Source organism: Phyllobates terribilis, unplaced genomic scaffold (genome assembly GCF_046119375.1).
Source record: "Phyllobates terribilis strain yellow unplaced genomic scaffold, ASM4611937v1 Scaffold_4__5_contigs__length_816908805, whole genome shotgun sequence".
NCBI lineage: Eukaryota > Metazoa > Chordata > Amphibia > Anura > Dendrobatidae > Phyllobates > Phyllobates terribilis.
In genome coordinates, this window is record NW_027362764.1 from 676,056,269 (window position 1) to 676,074,413 (window position 18,145).

Here is an 18,145-nt window from a genome sequence, read left to right on the forward strand (position 1 = left end):
TTTATTTTTATATTTTTTGACTGGACTGAACGGACCGGACTGAAAGGACGGGACCGGACTGGACTGACCGGACTGATCTGACAGGACTGACTGACTGATGTGACAGGACTGACTGACTGATCTGACAGGACTGACTTACTGACAGATCTGACAGGACTGACTGACTGACAGATCTGACTGACTGACAGATCTGACAGGACTGACTGACTGACAGATCTGACAGGACTGACAGATCTAACAGGACTGACTGACAGACAGATCTGACTGACTGACAGATCTGACAGGACTGACTGACTGACAGATCTGACAGGACTGACTGACTGACAGATCTGACAGGACTGACTGACTGACAGATCTGACAGGACTGACTGACTGACAGATCTGACAGGACTGACTGACTGACAGATCTGACAGGACTGACTGACAGATCTGACAGGACTGACTGACTGACAGATCTGACAGGACTGACAGGACTGACTGACAGATCTGACAGGACTGACTGACAAATCTGACAGGACTGACTGACTGACAGATCTGACAGGACTGACAGATCTGACTGACAGATCTGACAGGACTGACAGATCTGACTGGACTGATCTGACAGGACTGACTGATCTGACAGACTCACTAACCCTAACTCTTACTTTCTTTTTTATTTTATTTTTTTTTTTACTTTCACAGTGGCAAGGCTGACAGCTCTTGTCACACTGTTTCTCCTCTGCTCTCTCACTGAGATCGGAGGAGAAACTGCATTTATCAGACAGATCGCCCGGGAAAGTTTGTTGCTAAAACAAACTTCCCTGGTGATCTCTCTGATTGGCTGGTGTGACGCTGACATCATCGAGACCTGAGCCAATCAGGTCTCGATGATGTCAGAGGTCACAGCACCGGGATCCCTGCCGCTGACAGGTATGTGGGGGGTCCCGATCGCCGACCACCGGCTGTCCCTATCTTTTAAATGCCGCGATCGCTATGGATCGCGGCATCTAAAAGATAGGAACAGGTTAACATCATGGGGACCTGATCCAATCAGGTCCCCATGATGCCACATGTCAGAGCTATCGCTCTGAACCGGTACCGCAGCGCTAGCAGGACCCTGGGGGTCCTGAGCGCTGCGGGACCACCCACCGTTTTTAAACATCGGCGCTGCACAGAGCCCAGGCAGCGCCGACGTTTATGTACAGTGGGCGGTCCTGAACCGGTTAATACTAGGCTCCTTTTCACCAGGACCAGCTTCTCCCGCGTGGCTGGAGGCAACCACCGGTAACCCTAAGCAGAAGACCTTTGCAGGCAACATGACCCTCCCCCCTGAAGAGCAGCTCAAAGTCACTGGCAACCATCTCACCCTCTTCCTTCATTCACCCCTGGACGTCTCGCTCCGCCCCGAAGTTACAGGTCCAGCTTGCTCTTTCTGTCACATTACCGCGATGAAGGGTTTAGCCTTCAGCAGCAAGTGAGAGGCATGTCTCTGCCTATGGCCACACCACCCTGAACACGCCCGATCTCATCTTATCTTGGAAGCTAAGCAGGGTCAGGCCTGGTTAGTACTTGGATGGGAGACTGTAAAATAATACTCTTCCTGTATTATTTTTTTCTTCTGAGGACTTCTCAAAGTATCAATATCACGATATTCTTATAAAAAAATGTATCTATTTATTCTTGGATTGTCCATTAAAAAGAATCAGATTGCAGCAGGTACATACAATAATTAGTTATAAAGTAATTGTCCATTTGTCCATAATTAGCTTAATTGTTTAATTGCTGAGATTCACCCATCTTTCCTTGGATCCTGGCTGGTAAATCATGTCTTTGTCCAGCATGTGTCCAGGCCTACATGTCATCTGCTTCTCAGCATGAAGATTCTGTGTCTTGTGGGGTGGGCAGAGCAAGAGAGCCCCCCCTTTCTGTACCATGGGCTTTTATAGCCAGTCGTATGGACACCTGTTCTACATATGGTAGTGAATCAAAAATACACACACAAATAGCGCATGTCATCTAGACACGATGGCTGAGGCATAGAACTCAGAAAAATGATTATCGATTAACATTCCAAATGAATTTCCATAATTAACCATTTAACATTTCCCCCTTTTTGAGAATAAAAGGACTTTAACTGAAAATTCTCAAAAGAAGATACATTCATCAATCATTTTTTCTTTCCTTCTTCCTTGGCAATATCATTAAATTTCCATAATAATAATAATAGTAATAATAGTATCAATATCGGATTATTGTTATATAATGATGTGAATTCATGTTATGGTAAGCCGTGACTAATATTCATTTAATATGTATAATTATACTTCCCTATATCTAAATTGAAGCAATCGCGGGTTCAATCGTCATCATCTGATGTCATCGGGTCGTCGTCTCGTCTTCTTCTTGGTTCTTTTATAACACAGTCTTTAGATGAAAACTCCTTTGAAATAAATTACAGCATGTAGATATTGTACAGTCCATAATTGTGCTCATTATTGTTCAGTCCATAAACTGTACTCTTTATTAGAAAGATCATGTGTGTCAGTTGATAAGAAAACAAAGTCCATGGATGAAATGTAGCTTTAATATCTGTGCAGTGTCACCTGGACTTACGTTGGATCGTCTTTGGAATCTTCCGTGTGTCCGCACTGGTCTCGTGTCACTTTTGGAACAGATGTGACGTCTTTGGTCAGTAAAGCAAGGGTTAACTTGACACTTTCCTGCTTTATATAGCACCATAACCAGTACTCAGTCCTTTATATACAGGACACATATGCCAGGTATTACCTGTTCACCAGCTTTCATTGAAGCGTTGCAGGTGATAAGAAACCACTGGAACGTGATGAAACTTGAACACAACACAGTACATATAGGATCATCGTCCTCTGCCGTCCTGGTGATCAGTGGTGTGAATTGTATTGTATGTAATGGACACAGTCTATTATAACACTCAGCATTCACACCTGTTACCTTCTGAGACGTCCGGATATCAGTTGCTTCTTCTTGTAACTTTTGAGAATCTCTTTGATTTATAAAAATTAAAAGTCTTTATTAAGATAGAATTCATAATTGCGATGTCTTGATTGAAGTCTTCATTCCCTAATCTGATACCAAATCTGGCAGTTTTTCCTAACCTATAATATCACAGCGTACCATGGCAATCAGTAATATCCATCTAATTATTATCAAAATATTAAAATAAATTATGTTTGGAATAATAAACAATAATAGATAATAATTCATTATCAATCAAGTTCTCCATATGATAGAACATTTTTATGTCATAGGTGTAATTACCTTTTCCAACCCATAGGTGTCAGTGTATTTTGAAAAAACAAGTTTTTATATCTTTATTAAACCAATAATATCAAAGAATGTATATGTAGTGCCGGCGTCCCTGCCCTCTGCTAGGCAGGGACGCTGTTCCCCTCACCTCTCTGCTCCGTGCCCGGCGTCCTCCTCCCGCTCTGCTGGCAGAGGGCGCTCCTTCCTGGCCACTGTGCTTAGGGCGCGCGCGCTCTCCCTCCCTCATAAAGGGGCCGCGCGCGCCATCATAAGCAGTCCCCGGCCAATGGCCGGAGGACTTCACCATATATAAGGCACCTCCTCCAAAATGGAGGTGCCCGAGCAATGTTGTTGCACTGTTCACTACTCTGCTTCAGACCAGACCAAGATGGTCAAAACCCGTCAGGACTTACGCCGTGCCGAGGGGAGCTGCTTCTACTGTGGCAGTAAGGAGCACCGGATCCGTGCCTGCCCGGAGAGGTCGGAAAACGCCTGTGTCTAGGTTCGCTCAGAGAGGTCGACCTAGACAAGAATAAATCCTCTCCATCTCTGCTGCTGTCAGTCTCAATCGTCTGCGGGGAGAACCGTTATTTCGAACTAGCCCAACTTGACTCTGGAGCAGCCGGGAATCTTATTTCACAGTCCCTGGTAGAGAAATACCGCATCCCCACCAAACCTCTGGCTGTACCCTTGTCTGTTGCTGCCGTGGATGGGGGTCTCTTACCACGCCCCATCCAACTCATCACCGAATCCATTACTCTGCAGGTGGGAATGCTGCATTCTGAGAGTATCTCCTTTCATGTTCTGCCTGGACTCTCTCACGCCCTCTTGCTAGGTCTACCTTGGCTCCAGAGACATGCACCCGTGCTTGACTGGCAGACCGGAGAAGTCCTTCGCTGGGGACAGGACTGCCATAAGACCTGTCTGGTTCCCGTCCATCCCGTCCGTCCTTCTCCTACCCCAGCTAATCTACCTGGACTTCCGATTCCTTATTGGTCTTATGCAGATGTCTTTAATAAAAAGGAGGCAGAGACACTACCCCCTCATAGACCATACGACTGCCCTATCGACCTGTTACCCGGTACTACTCTTCCCCGTGGGCGTATTTATCCATTATCCGCTGCTGAGACCCGGTCGATGTCCGAATATATTGAGGAGAATCTGGCCAAGGGATTCATCCGGAAATCTACCTCCCCGGCGGGAGCAGGCTTCTTTTTCGTCAAAAAGAAGGACGGCTCTCTCTGTCCCTGTATAGACTATAGAGGCCTTAACCAGATCACGGTGAAGAATAAGTACCCCCTTCCGCTCATTCCGGAGTTATTTGATCGTCTGAGGGGGGCTAGAATCTTCACCAAACTGGACCTCCGTGGGGCGTACAACCTGGTTCGTATCCGTCAGGGGGATGAATGGAAGACGGCATTCAACACCCGGGACGGCCACTATGAATATCTGGTAATGCCCTTTGGTCTCTGTAACGCTCCTGCCGTCTTTCAAGAGTTGGTCAATGACATCTTTCGGGACCTTCTCTACTCCTGCGTAGTGGTGTACCTGGACGACATCTTGGTCTTCTCTCCGGATCTCCAGACTCACCGGAGGGACGTTCGTCAGGTCCTGCTCAGGCTCAGGCAGAATCACCTCTTCGCTAAATACGAGAAGTGCCTCTTTGAGCAGACCTCGCTTCCGTTTTTGTGCTACATTATTTCTCAGACCGGCCTACGAATGGATCCAGAGAAACTGTCTGCCATCGAGAAATGGCCTCGACCGGAGGGGTTGAAGGCCATTCAGCGGTTCCTGGACTTCGCCAACTACTACGGCCTCTTCATACCGCACTTCTCTTCCCGGACTGCCCCAATTTCCGCGCTCACCCATAAGGGTACTAATCCCAAAGAGTGGCCGCCCGAAGCAGAGGAGGCCTTTCTTTCCTTAAAACAGGCCTTCTCTTCCGCCCCGGTGCTGCATCGCCCGGACGGCAACAAGCAGTTCTTCCTGGAAGTTGACGCCTCCTCCTCTGGAGCCGGAGCGGTACTTACTCAAAAATCATCTTCCGGGAGGATGGTAACTTGCGGCTTCTTCCCTAAACTCTTCTCCTCCTCAGAGCGCAATTATTCCATAGGAGACCGAGAGTTATTGGCCATTCAACTGGCATTGGAGGAGTGGCGTTACCTGCTCGAGGGGGCTCTTCACCCGGTAATAATTTACACTGACCACAAGAACTTGGCTTATCTCCAGCATGCCCAGAGACTTAACCCGCGCCAAGCCCGGTGGTCCTTGTTTTTTGCTCGCTTTGACTTTGTTCTTCATTTTCGCCCGGCTGACAAAAACATCAAGGCGGACGCCTTGTCTCGATCCTTTCTGGTGTCTGATCTCGAGGAAGATCCGAAACACATCATCGATCCCGCCAGAGTAATGCAGGTGGCTCCCGTGAGTCTAAATCGTCTCCCTCCCGGAAAGACGTTCGTATCAGTACCTGATCGGGAGAAGATCCTTCACTGGGGTCACTCGTCTAAACTGGCTGGCCACGCCGGTCAGAAAAAGACCCTCCAGCTTATTACCCGGCACTACTGGTGGCCTACCCTGCACAAGGACGTAATAGACTTTGTTTCTGCCTGTGTGTCCTGCGCCCGCAACAAGGTTCCGAGACATCTGCCAGCCGGTCGTCTCCTTCCGCTTTCTGTACCTGCTGCCCCCTGGCAGCATATAGCAATGGACTTTATAACTGACCTCCCAGTCTCTGCCGGTTGTACGGTCATTTGGGTGGTCGCTGACCGCTTCTCCAAGATGGCTCATTTCGTTCCCCTGCCAGGCCTCCCGTCTGCACCCGAGCTAGCTAAAGACTTTATTCGTCACATCTTCCGTCTTCATGGCCTGCCTCTCCACATCATGTCGGATCGTGGGGTACAGTTCACCTCACGCTTCTGGAGAGCCACTTGTAAACTGCTAGACGTCACCCTGGACTTCTCTTCCGCTTACCACCCACAGTCCAATGGTCAAGTGGAGCGGATCAATCAGAACCTGACCAGTTACCTCCGGCACTTCGTTAATGCCCATCATTCAGACTGGGTGGATCTCCTACCATGGGCCGAGTTCTCTTATAACAATCACGAGAGCGAATCCACCTCCAAATCCCCGTTTTTTGTAGTCTTCGGTCAGCATCCTCGGATTCCTTTTCCTGTCTCCACCTCTGTGGACAACCCGGCTGCGGAATCTCTCGTTAGCAAATTTTCCTCCATTTGGGAGAGTACCCGATCCGCACTCCTTCAGTCGTCCGAACGGATGAAAAGACACGCTGACAAAAAACGCCTGGATCCTCCACAATTTCATCCTGGAGATAAAGTCTGGCTCTCATCTAAATATGTCCGACTCAAGATACCTTCTTACAAGTTAGGGCCTCGGTTCATCGGTCCTCTGGAGGTCATCAGTCAGATCAACCCGGTGGCCTATAAATTGAAACTCCCGGCCAACTTATGGATCCCTAACTCCTTCCATGTATCTCTCCTCAAACCTGTGGTACTTAACTCTTTTTCCAAGTCTACAGGTACGACTCCTGCTCCGGTTTCTGCTGAGGACGAGTTTGAGGTAGAGAACATTCTTGCCACCAAAAGGGTAAGAGGAAAGACCTTTTTTCTAGTAGATTGGAAGGGGTTTGGTCCTGAGGAGAGAACGTGGGAGCTCCGGGAGAACATCCATGCCCCGCTCATCCTTGCTAAATTTCTGTCTGGCCTAAAAAAGGGGGTGCCTAAAGGGGGGGGTACTGTAGTGCCGGCGTCCCTGCCCTCTGCTAGGCAGGGACGCTGTTCCCCTCACCTCTCTGCTCCGTGCCCGGCGTCCTCCTCCCGCTCTGCTGGCAGCGCGCGCTCCTTCCCGGCCACTGTGCTTAGGGCGCGCGCACTCTCCCTCCCTCTTAAAGGGGCCGCGCGCGCCGTCCTAAGGAGTCCCCGGCCAATGGCCGGAGGACTTCACCATATATAAGGCACCTCCTCCAAAATGGAGGTGCCCGAGCAATGTTGTTGCACTGTTCACCACTCTGCTTCAGCCCTCAGGTCCCGTTGCCAGTTACCTGCCAGATACCTGCCAGATTCCTGCCAGCTTGCTGTCTTATTCCTGCCTGATTTTCTGCTACCTGCCTGCTAGCCTGAGGTCCGATGGTCTGCCTTACAACTCCTGTCAGTCTGTCTAAGGACCAGCTTGCCCGCCCACCTGGGAGCGCACATCTGCTACCTGCCTGCTAGCCTACCTGAAGGCCCCGCCGTCACGTGCTGTGACCACCTGCCTGTCCAGTGACTCCTGCCCGCTCACCTGGGAGCGCTCATCTGCCGCCTGTCTGTTGGTCTTCCTGGAGGCTCCGCCGTCACATGCTGTGACCACCCGTTTATCCAGAGACTCTCGCCTGCTCACCTGGGAGCTCACGTCTACCATCAGCCGCCACAGGTCGTACCAACCCTTTACCCAGAGACTGCCCCGGTCACTTGCCGTGACCATCTGCTCGTTCACTCAGAGACTGCCCCGGTCACTTGCCGTGACCATCTGCCCGTTCATCCAGAGACTGCCCCGGTCACTTGCTGTGACCTCCTGCCCATTCTTCCAGAGACTGTCCCGGTCACCTGCTGTGACTGCCTGCCTGGTCGCCACCCGCTCCCTTACAAGGACCGCCCCCTTGTATAGTAGCTCAGAGGTTCCGCCTCCCAGACCCGTTACAGTATACTCCTGAACCAAAATGAATAAATATATGAATGTATGAATGAATGAATGAATGAATGAATAAATGAAAAAATGAATGAATGAATTGTTGTGTTTACTCAGAAAATGTAAACATTTTTTTCCTTAGCAATATATATTAAATGAAGCAATACTCTAGTATTAGACATTACTTTATTAAATATTAATGTGTTTTCTCAATTGAGATATTGAACTCAAATAAAATCAAATGAGAATTAAAAAATGAAAAAATAGAAAAATAAGAAGTATAAAGTAAGAATAAAATTTTAAAAATGAAAATTAAAATTAAGAGTAAAAATAAGAATAAAAATAAAAATAAGGCCTTTAAATTTTAATGACAAATGCAGAGTAATTATATTCTCCATAAAAAATACCCTTATAGCTCCATTATCTGGATGATTTCATATTTGTCATAACCTTGTACCACCAAAAAATATTAAATTATGCAACTTTGCATGTAATACCCTTCTTAATTATACCATAGTACCTTATTATTATTTCTTCTTTATTAAAATGTGTGGAAAATAAGTATTGATCAAAAGTGATTATGTAATCAGGATCAAAAACACATTTTCCCCCTTAATACCAAAAATATTATTTTATAAAATTTATGTATATATTAGAACCCAATTAAAAATAATTATTCTTCTAGAAATATTGTGCATAAATTTCATATTGATGTGTAGCATAGATTTGACTAAAGAGAGGTGTGTACCTATTTAGGTAACCATTAAAAATAATATTATAGTTATTCAAGAATATTATCATGTGGAAAATTATTCTAAATATAAATTTGCTTTGTAAACCATTTTGATGTGTGGTTGCCCTTATCCACTATTAGTTAAATCAAGAAATAATAATTATTAAAGAAATATAGAAATATATATATGTAGATAATACCTAATTATGTATTATAATTTCCTCAGAATTAAATATATTTTTGTACCTTCACATAAAGAAACATTTTTTTTTTTTAAACATACAAACATACGAGGCCTCTGTCACATCAATCACACTTAGCAGCTGCTGATTTACTCATCTGTCACCTTCACTCTGACATTCACAGATCTGTTCAACTCAAACATTCCACATATGAAGTTTTAGATATATATATATATATATATTTAACCCAAAATTGTTGCATCCCAATTTATTAATGCGCATTGCCATATCAATTGAATATCTTTATATTTCTTTGAATATTCCCCAAGTACATATTATATAATATGAGAGTAAGTCACTGGAATTTCAGACACTTGAAAAAACTCTTGTCTTAGATTCTTTTTTCACTGGCTGCCCGGTCTTAAGTTACATCAGTTGAAAATAGAATGAATGGGATCCTATACTATTAGCTAAAAGTTCAAAGGCCGCAGCTGTCACACGTCATGCTGTAAAGCTTCTTTAATTTGCACGAACACTTCATGCACAGAAAATATTAGCAACACAAAAGAATTAATAAGTATTACATATATATTATAGTTCAACTAGATATATTGTTATTATTTTAAAATGTTATACACATAAAATCATGCAATTTTTTCACTTCCTGTGTGAATAAAGAAATGAATCCATTTTAGAGTTCTTTGATCAAATCCTGCTTTGGAATGAAAACTCTAAGGAAATATAAGAAAATAAAATTAAATATCAAATTCATACAGAAACAGAATTATTTAAATATCTTATACATATATTGGTTGGTTCTAATGTAATTCAAAATATTGCTACTTAATGTTATATATATGAAATTCTAATTTATTAATTAATAAGTATATATATATATTTTATAAAAGTATATATAAATACAATTATACGCAATCTCTACTTAGACAAGTGTATATATATATATATATATATATATATACATATATATATATATATGAACTATTAGAAACTATGTAACTACAATTTTACTGTATAAGATCATAAATAAATATTGAGACATTGTATTACATTTTGATACAACATTATAATTACAGTTTTTCCTTAGCCACTCCCTAAACCAAATCTTCTGTCTCTCTCAAATATCTCCAGGAACGCCCTATTTAGGAAAGACATTTTTCTATCCTTCAAAACCTCAGAGAACTGCCTGTTCTTCTGTCCACATTCCATGACGTCACTGTGAGTTGGTCGTCTCACCTGTCTCTGTCCATCAGTTTCAGCCATTTTCCTTTTTAGAGAATCACAGTTCTGACTGAGAATTAACTCATTCTGTGGAGAGATGGATCTTTGCACTGGCTGATATGGCTTATAACATATATGAAATCTTCTGCGTATTTGATAGAGTTCACTATGGCGTTGACTCAGTCTAGGAGAGTTTGATATTGGCTTTTGATAAGATTTTACCTTTCCTGGTTTTATAAGTTTAGCTTGATTTATTTTCTTTTCACGATTCTCATGTTTTCTAACAAAATCCAGCATCTGCGCACATTCAAATAATGAATTTTTTTGTGATGCCATAACTTGGGAAACTGAATTTAGGAATTTGAATTTTTGTACAAAAGTTGTTATCATATGTTGTACTTTTCCATTTTTGATGAGAGCTTTGTACAACCGTTCAAATATGGACATGAATGTATATGTACATTCCTTCCTACCAATCCTTAGTTTCTGCAGATCTTCTATGTTGGGAAAATCCTTTGTGACACAATAAATCAAATATCTTAATCTGTCCGAATCATTTTCCCATCCATTAGGAGAGTCAGTTTCACAGGGCATTAAATGTAAACGTCTGGACAATGTCACAGGAATGCATATTTTAAATAATTGATTCCTCTCCTCATTGGATAAATCAAACTTATCAGAGAAGCTCTCAAATGTCTCAGAATTTCTACAGGCATGGATTTTGACATCATATTTTGGCATGATTTTGTATAATTTCAGCAAATTTTTCCTCATTTTAATTTGGAGTTGAGCCTGGGTAATTCCAGAATTCTCTGATATTTTTAGTGGCTCTTGTACGTCCGTTCCTCCTATGTCACTCACGTCTCCTCCCACATCACCTAGTATGTCGGTTTCTCGTATGTCAGTCATGTCTCCTCCCATGTCAGGTTTCTGTATGTCCGTCTCTTGGTCAGACCCAAGGTCACCTTCAGTTACAGACACGTGTCTTACTTCTTGTTCATTTTCCACATTACAGTCAGAATCAGTATCACCGTCTGACACTTCTACACCATTTTCCTGCTTAGAAATCTCTAACACAAGACTATGAAAAAAATCTATCTAGAATATTTCTCAATTTCTGTTTGTCTCTATTTACCAATTTAGAAGTTAACTGTAAATTCTGCAATTCACATTCTTTGTATAAACTGAGCCACAAAACTTCTATGTCATCTCCTACATTAACTTTGAAATTAATATTACTTTGTTTAGCAAAAGAAGAAATTATATCCATATTTTGCTTACCTTAAGATTCCTTGGCTTTTCTTTATCAGCACGTCCTGTCTTCAGTTCGTCTGATTCTTTTCCTGTGTGATTCTGTTCCTTGTTAGTACCTCTGCTTCCTGTCTTTCCTCAGTCTGTAGGTCCTTTCTGCTTCTCGTGACAAACTAGTGAATTTACTGAGACGTGAACAACAGCTGTTCAGCTCGTCAGGACTCCCCCCTTGTTCACGGAAGAAATTCACTTACTTAATTTAAAAAACAAAAAAACAGGACTGGCTGGCTCACCATTGTAAAATAATACTCTTCCTGTATTATTTTTTTCTACTGAGGACTTCTCAAAGTATCAATATCACGATATTCTTATAAAAAATGTATCTATTTATTCTTGGATTGTCCATTAAAAAGAATCAGATTGCAGCAGGTACATACAATAATTAGTTATAAAGTAATTGTCCATTTGTCCATAATTAGCTTAATTGTTGAGATTCACCCATCTTTCCTTGGATCCTGGCTGGTAAATCATGTCTTTGTCCAGCATGTGTCCAGGCCTACATGTCATCTGCTTCTCAGCATGAAGATTCTGTGTCTTGTGGGGTGGGCAGAGAAAGAGAGCCCCCCCTTTCTGTACCATGGGCTTTTATAGCCAGTCGTATGGACACCTGTTCTACATATGGTAGTGAACCAAATATACACACACAAATAGCGCATGTCAACTAGACACGATGGCTGAGGCATAGAACTCAGAAAATTGATTATCGATTAACATTCCAAATGAATTTCCATAATTAACCATTTAACAGAGACCGCCTGGGAATGCCAGGTGCTGTAGGCTTTTGCTTTTTCCTTCCTTCCACCAGCAGGGGGCACTCTCTTCTATACTTTTTTTCCATTCCCTTTCACAAGTGCACACATTCATTCTCTTTTCGTTTTTTCATTTGCTTTCTCTCTTGCGCTATTTCATCTCTGCAAAATACCAGCATCCTTCTGATCACCGTGGGCCTCCAGCATTGTTGCTTCTTTTCTTTTAATACTAGGCTCCTTTTCACCAGGACCAGCGTCTCCCGGGTGGATGGAGGCAACCACCGGTAACCCCAAGCAGAAGGCCTTTGCAGGCAACACGACCCTCCCCCCTGAAGAGCAGCTCAAAGTCACTGGCAACCATCTCACCCTCTTCCTTCATTCACCCGTGGACGTCTCGCTCAGCCCCCAAGTTACGGGTCCAGCTTGCTCTTTCAGTCACATTACCGCGATGAAGGGTTTAGGGTGCAGGAGACCCTGCGCCGAGCCATTTTTGAAGACACCTGATTCGGCGGGTGAATCACTGCTAAATAAACCACACCTGTAGGGACGGCACAGCCATTGCATGGACCCTTCGGAGCCCGCCCCGTCACGGCCAGATTGCTCACCACCAAGCGATCCTGAGAAAGGCTGGCCGGGCGATGGATCAAGCAGCGTCTACTGGCCATACCACCTTGGATACGCCTCATCTTGTCTGATCTCGGAAGCAAAGCAAGGCAGGGCTCGGACAGTACTTGGATGGGAGACCTCCTGGGAACACCGGGTGTTGTAGACCATTTTGATGACGTTTTGCCCTACTGCCCAGCTCGGCTAGCATGGAACGGCGCCTTGCCGGATACCGACCTTAAGTAACTTAGATGATGGAAGCCCCAAGGCCTCGGAGCCAGTTGGCAGCTAAGTACGCTACCTCGCTGCCTTCACGCATGCCTGACACCGAGCTCTTTTCCACGGCTAGGAGTGCTTATTGACTCCGCAGCTCGTCGTGTGGAAATGATGGCGTTAAAAGCACCCGGGGCCGTGAAGGGGCCAAGCTTTCAGCAGGTGCCCAGGGAAGGTTTTGGATGCCGGCCGCCTAGCGAGGGCCAGCAGAAGTAACATGTTTGTCTGCATAGAAGCTTGTGTAACCAAGCCAGACGGCTGACAAAGAGCTAACCTCAGGGCAAGGAAGGCAAGGAAGGTGCGGAAGGAATTGGGGAGGGGGGGGTGATTCCTGCTAGGGCCCTGAAATCATAAAACAGGCAGGAGAGTCTGACGCATGGTGACGGAGAGGTTGTAGGGGCAGATAGGGGGTGTTGTCACGTGCGAGCACGTGTGCATGATGGCTTGTGTGTGAGAGTGCGCTTCCTAGGTGTGGCGCGCTGCAGACAGTCAAAGGGATTGTTCGCTTTCATTAAAAGTTAATCCCCGGCTGCAGGCTATTAGAAAGCAACTAACCGTGCTCTACTCACCCTACCCGGGTCTACCGGTGAGTCTCGCCTCTGCTCCCGGCCTGTGGCATTGGCCGTGAAGCTGACGTTCCGTCGACAGCGCTGCAGCCGATGAGTGAGCTCAGCGCCTCTGAGTGGGGCCTTCTGTCTTCAAGACCTTTTAAGGAAGCCAGCAAAAAAATTGAAGAGAAGGGAAAGCACAAAAGGACCTGGTCTTGCTGAGCACTGGAAAGGGCAGCCGGCAGCCAGACGTCAAAGTAGAAAAGCAGCAAGTGAGAGGCTTGTCTCTGCCTACGTCCACACCACCCTGAACATACCCAATCTCGTCTGATCTTGGAAGCCAAGCAGGGTTGGGCCCGGTTAGTACTTTGATGGGAGACCGCCTGGGAATACCAGGTGCTGTAGGCTTCTGCTTATTCCTTCCTTCCACCTGCAGGTGGCACTCTCTTCTATGCCTTTTTTCTATTCCCTTTCACAAGTGCACACATTCATTCTCTTTTCTTTTTTTCATTTGCTTTCTCTCTTGCGCTATTTCATCTCTGCAAAATACCAGCATCCTTCTGATCACCGTGGGCCTCCAGCATTGTTGCTTCTTTACTTTTAATACTAGGCTCCTTTTCACCAGGACCAGCATCTCCCGCGTGGCTGGAGGCAACCACCGGTAACCCCAAGCAGAAGACATTTGAAGGCAACACGACCCTCCCCCCTGAAGAGCAGCTCAAAGTCACTGGCAACCATCTCACCCTCTTCATTCATTCACCCCTGGAAGTCTCGCTCCGCCCCCAAGTTACGGGTCCAGCTTGCTCTTTCTGTCACATTACCGCGATGAAGGGTTTAGCCTGCAGGAGACCCTGCGCCGAGCCATTTTTGAAGACACCTGATGCGACGGGTGAATCAATGCTAAACAAACCACACCTGTAGGGACGGCACAGACTTTGCATGGACTTTTCGGAGCCCGCCCCGTCACGGCCAGATTGCTCGCCACCAAGCGATCCTGAGAAAGGCTGGCCGGGCGATGGATCGAGCAGCTTCTACTGGCCTTACCACCTTGGATATGCCCCATCTCATCTGATAATATCACAGCGTACCATAGCAATCAGTAATATCCATCTAATTATTATCAAAATATTAAAATAAATTATGTTTGGAATAATAAACAATAATAGATAATAATTCATTATCAATCAAGTTCTCCATATGATAGAACATTTTTATGTCATAGGTGTAATTACCTTTTCCAACCCATAGGTGTCAGTGTATTTTGAAAAAACAAGTTTTTATATCTTTATTAAACCAATAATATCAAAGAATGTATACTCCTGAACCAAAATGAATAAATATATGAATGTATGAATGAATGAATGAATTGTTGTGTTTACTCAGAAAATGTAAACATTTTTTTCCTTAGCAATATATATTTAATGAAGCAATACTCTTGTATTAGACATTACTTTATTAAATATTAATGTGTTTTCTCAATTGAGATATTGAACTGAAATAAAATCAAATGAGAATTAAAAAATGAAAAAATAGAAAAATAAGAAGTATAAAGTAAGAATAAAATTTTAAAAATGAAAAATAAAATTAAGAGTAAAAATAAGAATAAAAATAAAAATAAGGCCTTTAAATTTTAATGACAAATGCTGAGTAATTATATTCTCCATAAAAAATACCCTTATATCTCCATTATCTGGATGATTTCATATTTGTCATAACCTTGTACCACCAAAAAATATTAAATTATGCAACTTTGCATGTAATACCCTTCTTAATTATACCATAGTACCTTATTATTATTTCTTCTTTATTAAAATGTGTGGAAAATAAGTATTGATCAAAAGTGATTATGTAATCAGGATCAAAAACACATTTTCCCCCTTAATACCAAAAATATTATTTTATAAAATTCATGTATATATCAGAACCAAATTAAAAATAATTATTCTTCTAGAAATATTGTGCATAAATTTCATATCGATGAGTAGCATAGATTTGACTAAAGAGAGGTGTGTACCTATTTAGGTAACCATTAAAAATAATATTATAGTTATTCAAGAATATTATCATGTGGAAAATTATTCTAAATATAAATTTGCTTTGTAAACCATTTTGATGTGTGGTTGCCCTTATCCACTATTAGTTAAATCAAGAAATAATAATTATTAAAGAAATATATAAATATATATATGTAGATACAGTGCCTACAAGTAGTATTCAACCCACTGCAGATTTAGCTGGTTTGATAAGATGCAAATAAGTTAGAGCCTTCAAACTGCAAACGAGAGTAGGTTTTATGAAAAGAAGCATAAATCTTACAAACCAAAAAGTTATGTTGCTCAGTTGAATTTTATTAAATTTTAAACATAAAAGTGTGGGTTAATTATTATTCAACCCCTATGTTTAATTTTTTGTGGAATAACCCTTGTTTGCAATTACAGCTAATAATCGTCTTTTATAAGACCTGATCAGGCCGGCACAGGTCTGTGGAGTTATCTTGGCCCACTCCACCATGCAGATCTTCTCCAAGTTATCTAGGTTCTTTGGGTGTCTCATGTGGACTTTATTCTTGAGCTCCTTCCACAAGTTTTCAATTGGGTTAAGGTCAGGAGACTGACTAGGCCACTCCAACACCTTGACTTTTTCCCTCTTGAACCAGGCCTTGGTTTTCTTGGCTGTGTGCTTTGGGTCGTTGTCTTGTTGGAAGATGAAATTACGACCCATCTTAAGATCCTTGATGGAGGAGCGGAGGTTCTTGGCCAAAATCTCCAGGTAGGCCGTGCTATCCATCTTCCCATGGATGCGGACCAGATGGCCAGGCCCCTTGGCAGAGAAACAGCCCCACAGCATGATGCTGCCACCACCATGCTTGACTGTAGGGATGGTATTCTTGGGGTCGTATGCAGTGCCATCCAGTCTCCAAACGTCACGTGTGTGGTTGGCACCAAAGATCTCGATCTTGATCTCATCAGACCATAGAACCTTGAACCAGTCTGTCTCAGAGTCCTCCAAGTGATCATGAGCAAACTGTAGACGAGACTTGACATGACGCTTTGAAAGTAAAGGTACCTTACGGGCTCGTCTGGAACGGAGACCATTGCGGTGGAGTACGTTACTTATGGTATTGACTGAAACCAATGTCCCCACTGCCATGAGATATTCCCGGAGCTCCTTCCTTGTTGTCCTTGGGTTAGCCTTGACTCTTCGGACAAGCCTGGCCTCGGCATGGGAGGACACTTTCAAAGGCTGTCCAGGCCGTGGAAGGCTAACAGTAGTTCCATAAGCCTTCCACTTATGGATGATGCTCCCAACAGTGGAGACAGGTAGGCCCAACTCCTTGGAAAGGGTTTTGTACCCCTTGCCAGCCTTGTGACCCTCCACGATCTTGTCTCTGATGGCCTTGGAATGCTCTTTTGTCTTTCCCATGTTGACCATGTCTGAGTGCTGTTCACAAGTTTGGGGAGGGTCTTAAATAGTCAGAAAAGGCTGGCAAAAGAGATCTTTAATCCACACATGTGAAGCTCATTATTCTTGGTGCCTGAACTACTTCTTAATACTTTAGGGGGACCAAACAGAATTCTTGTGGTTTGAGGGGTTGAATAATAAATGACACTCTGAATTAACTTTTAACGTTTTAAAAAAACGAAAAAAAAGTTGCTGCAGTGCATTTCCCACTTCCAGGCTGATCTACAGTACAAATGTCACAATGCCAAGTTAATTCCGCATGTGTCAACCACCTAAATCTGCAGGGGGTTGAATACTACTTGTAGGCACTGTAATACCTAATTATGTATTATAATTTCCTCAGAATTAAATATATTTTTGTACCTTCACATAAAGAAACATTTTTTTTTTCAAACATACAAACATACGAGGCCTTTGTCACATCAATCACACTTAGCAGCTGCTGATTTACTCATCTGTCACCTTCACTCTGACATTCACAGATCTGTTCAACTCAAACATTCCACATATGAAGTTTTAGATATATATATATTTAACCCAAAATTGTTGTATCCCAATTTATTAATGCGCATTGCCATATCAATTGAATATCTTTATATTTCTTTGAATATTCCCCAAGTACATATTATATAATATGAGAGTAAGTCACTGGAATTTCAGACACTTGAAAAAACTCTTGTCTTAGATTCTTTTTTCACTGGCTGCCCGGTCTTAAGTTACATCAGTTGAAAATATAATGAATGGGATCCTATACTATTAGCTCAAAGTTCAAAGGCCGCAGCTGTCACACGTCATGCTGTAAAGCTACTTTAATTTGCACGAACACTTCATGCACAGAAAATATTAGCAACACAAAAGAATTAATAAGTATTACATATATATTATAGTTCAACTAGATATATTGTTATTATTTTAAAATGTTATACACATAAAATCATGCAATTTTTTCACTTCCTGTGTGAATAAAGAAATAAATCCATTTTAGAGTTCTCTGATCAAATCCTGCTTTGGAATGAAAACTGTAAGGAAATATAAGAAAATAAAATTAAATATCAAATTCATACAGAAACAGAATTATTTAAATATCTTATACATATA

The 18,145-nt window shown here is 42.9% G+C and overlaps 1 non-coding gene and 1 pseudogene across 1 annotated transcript; both read left to right on the plus strand.

Moving 5' to 3' along the window:
- Positions 1-12,813: 12,813 nt before the first annotated feature.
- On the plus strand, positions 12,814-12,933 carry LOC141269193 (5S ribosomal RNA; annotated as a pseudogene).
- A 941-nt stretch (positions 12,934-13,874) lies between these two features.
- Positions 13,875-13,993, plus strand: LOC141266408 (5S ribosomal RNA). The gene has a single exon (XR_012320446.1). It is a non-coding gene; the product is annotated as a 5S ribosomal RNA (ribosomal RNA).
- The last annotated feature ends 4,152 nt before the right edge of the window (positions 13,994-18,145 follow it).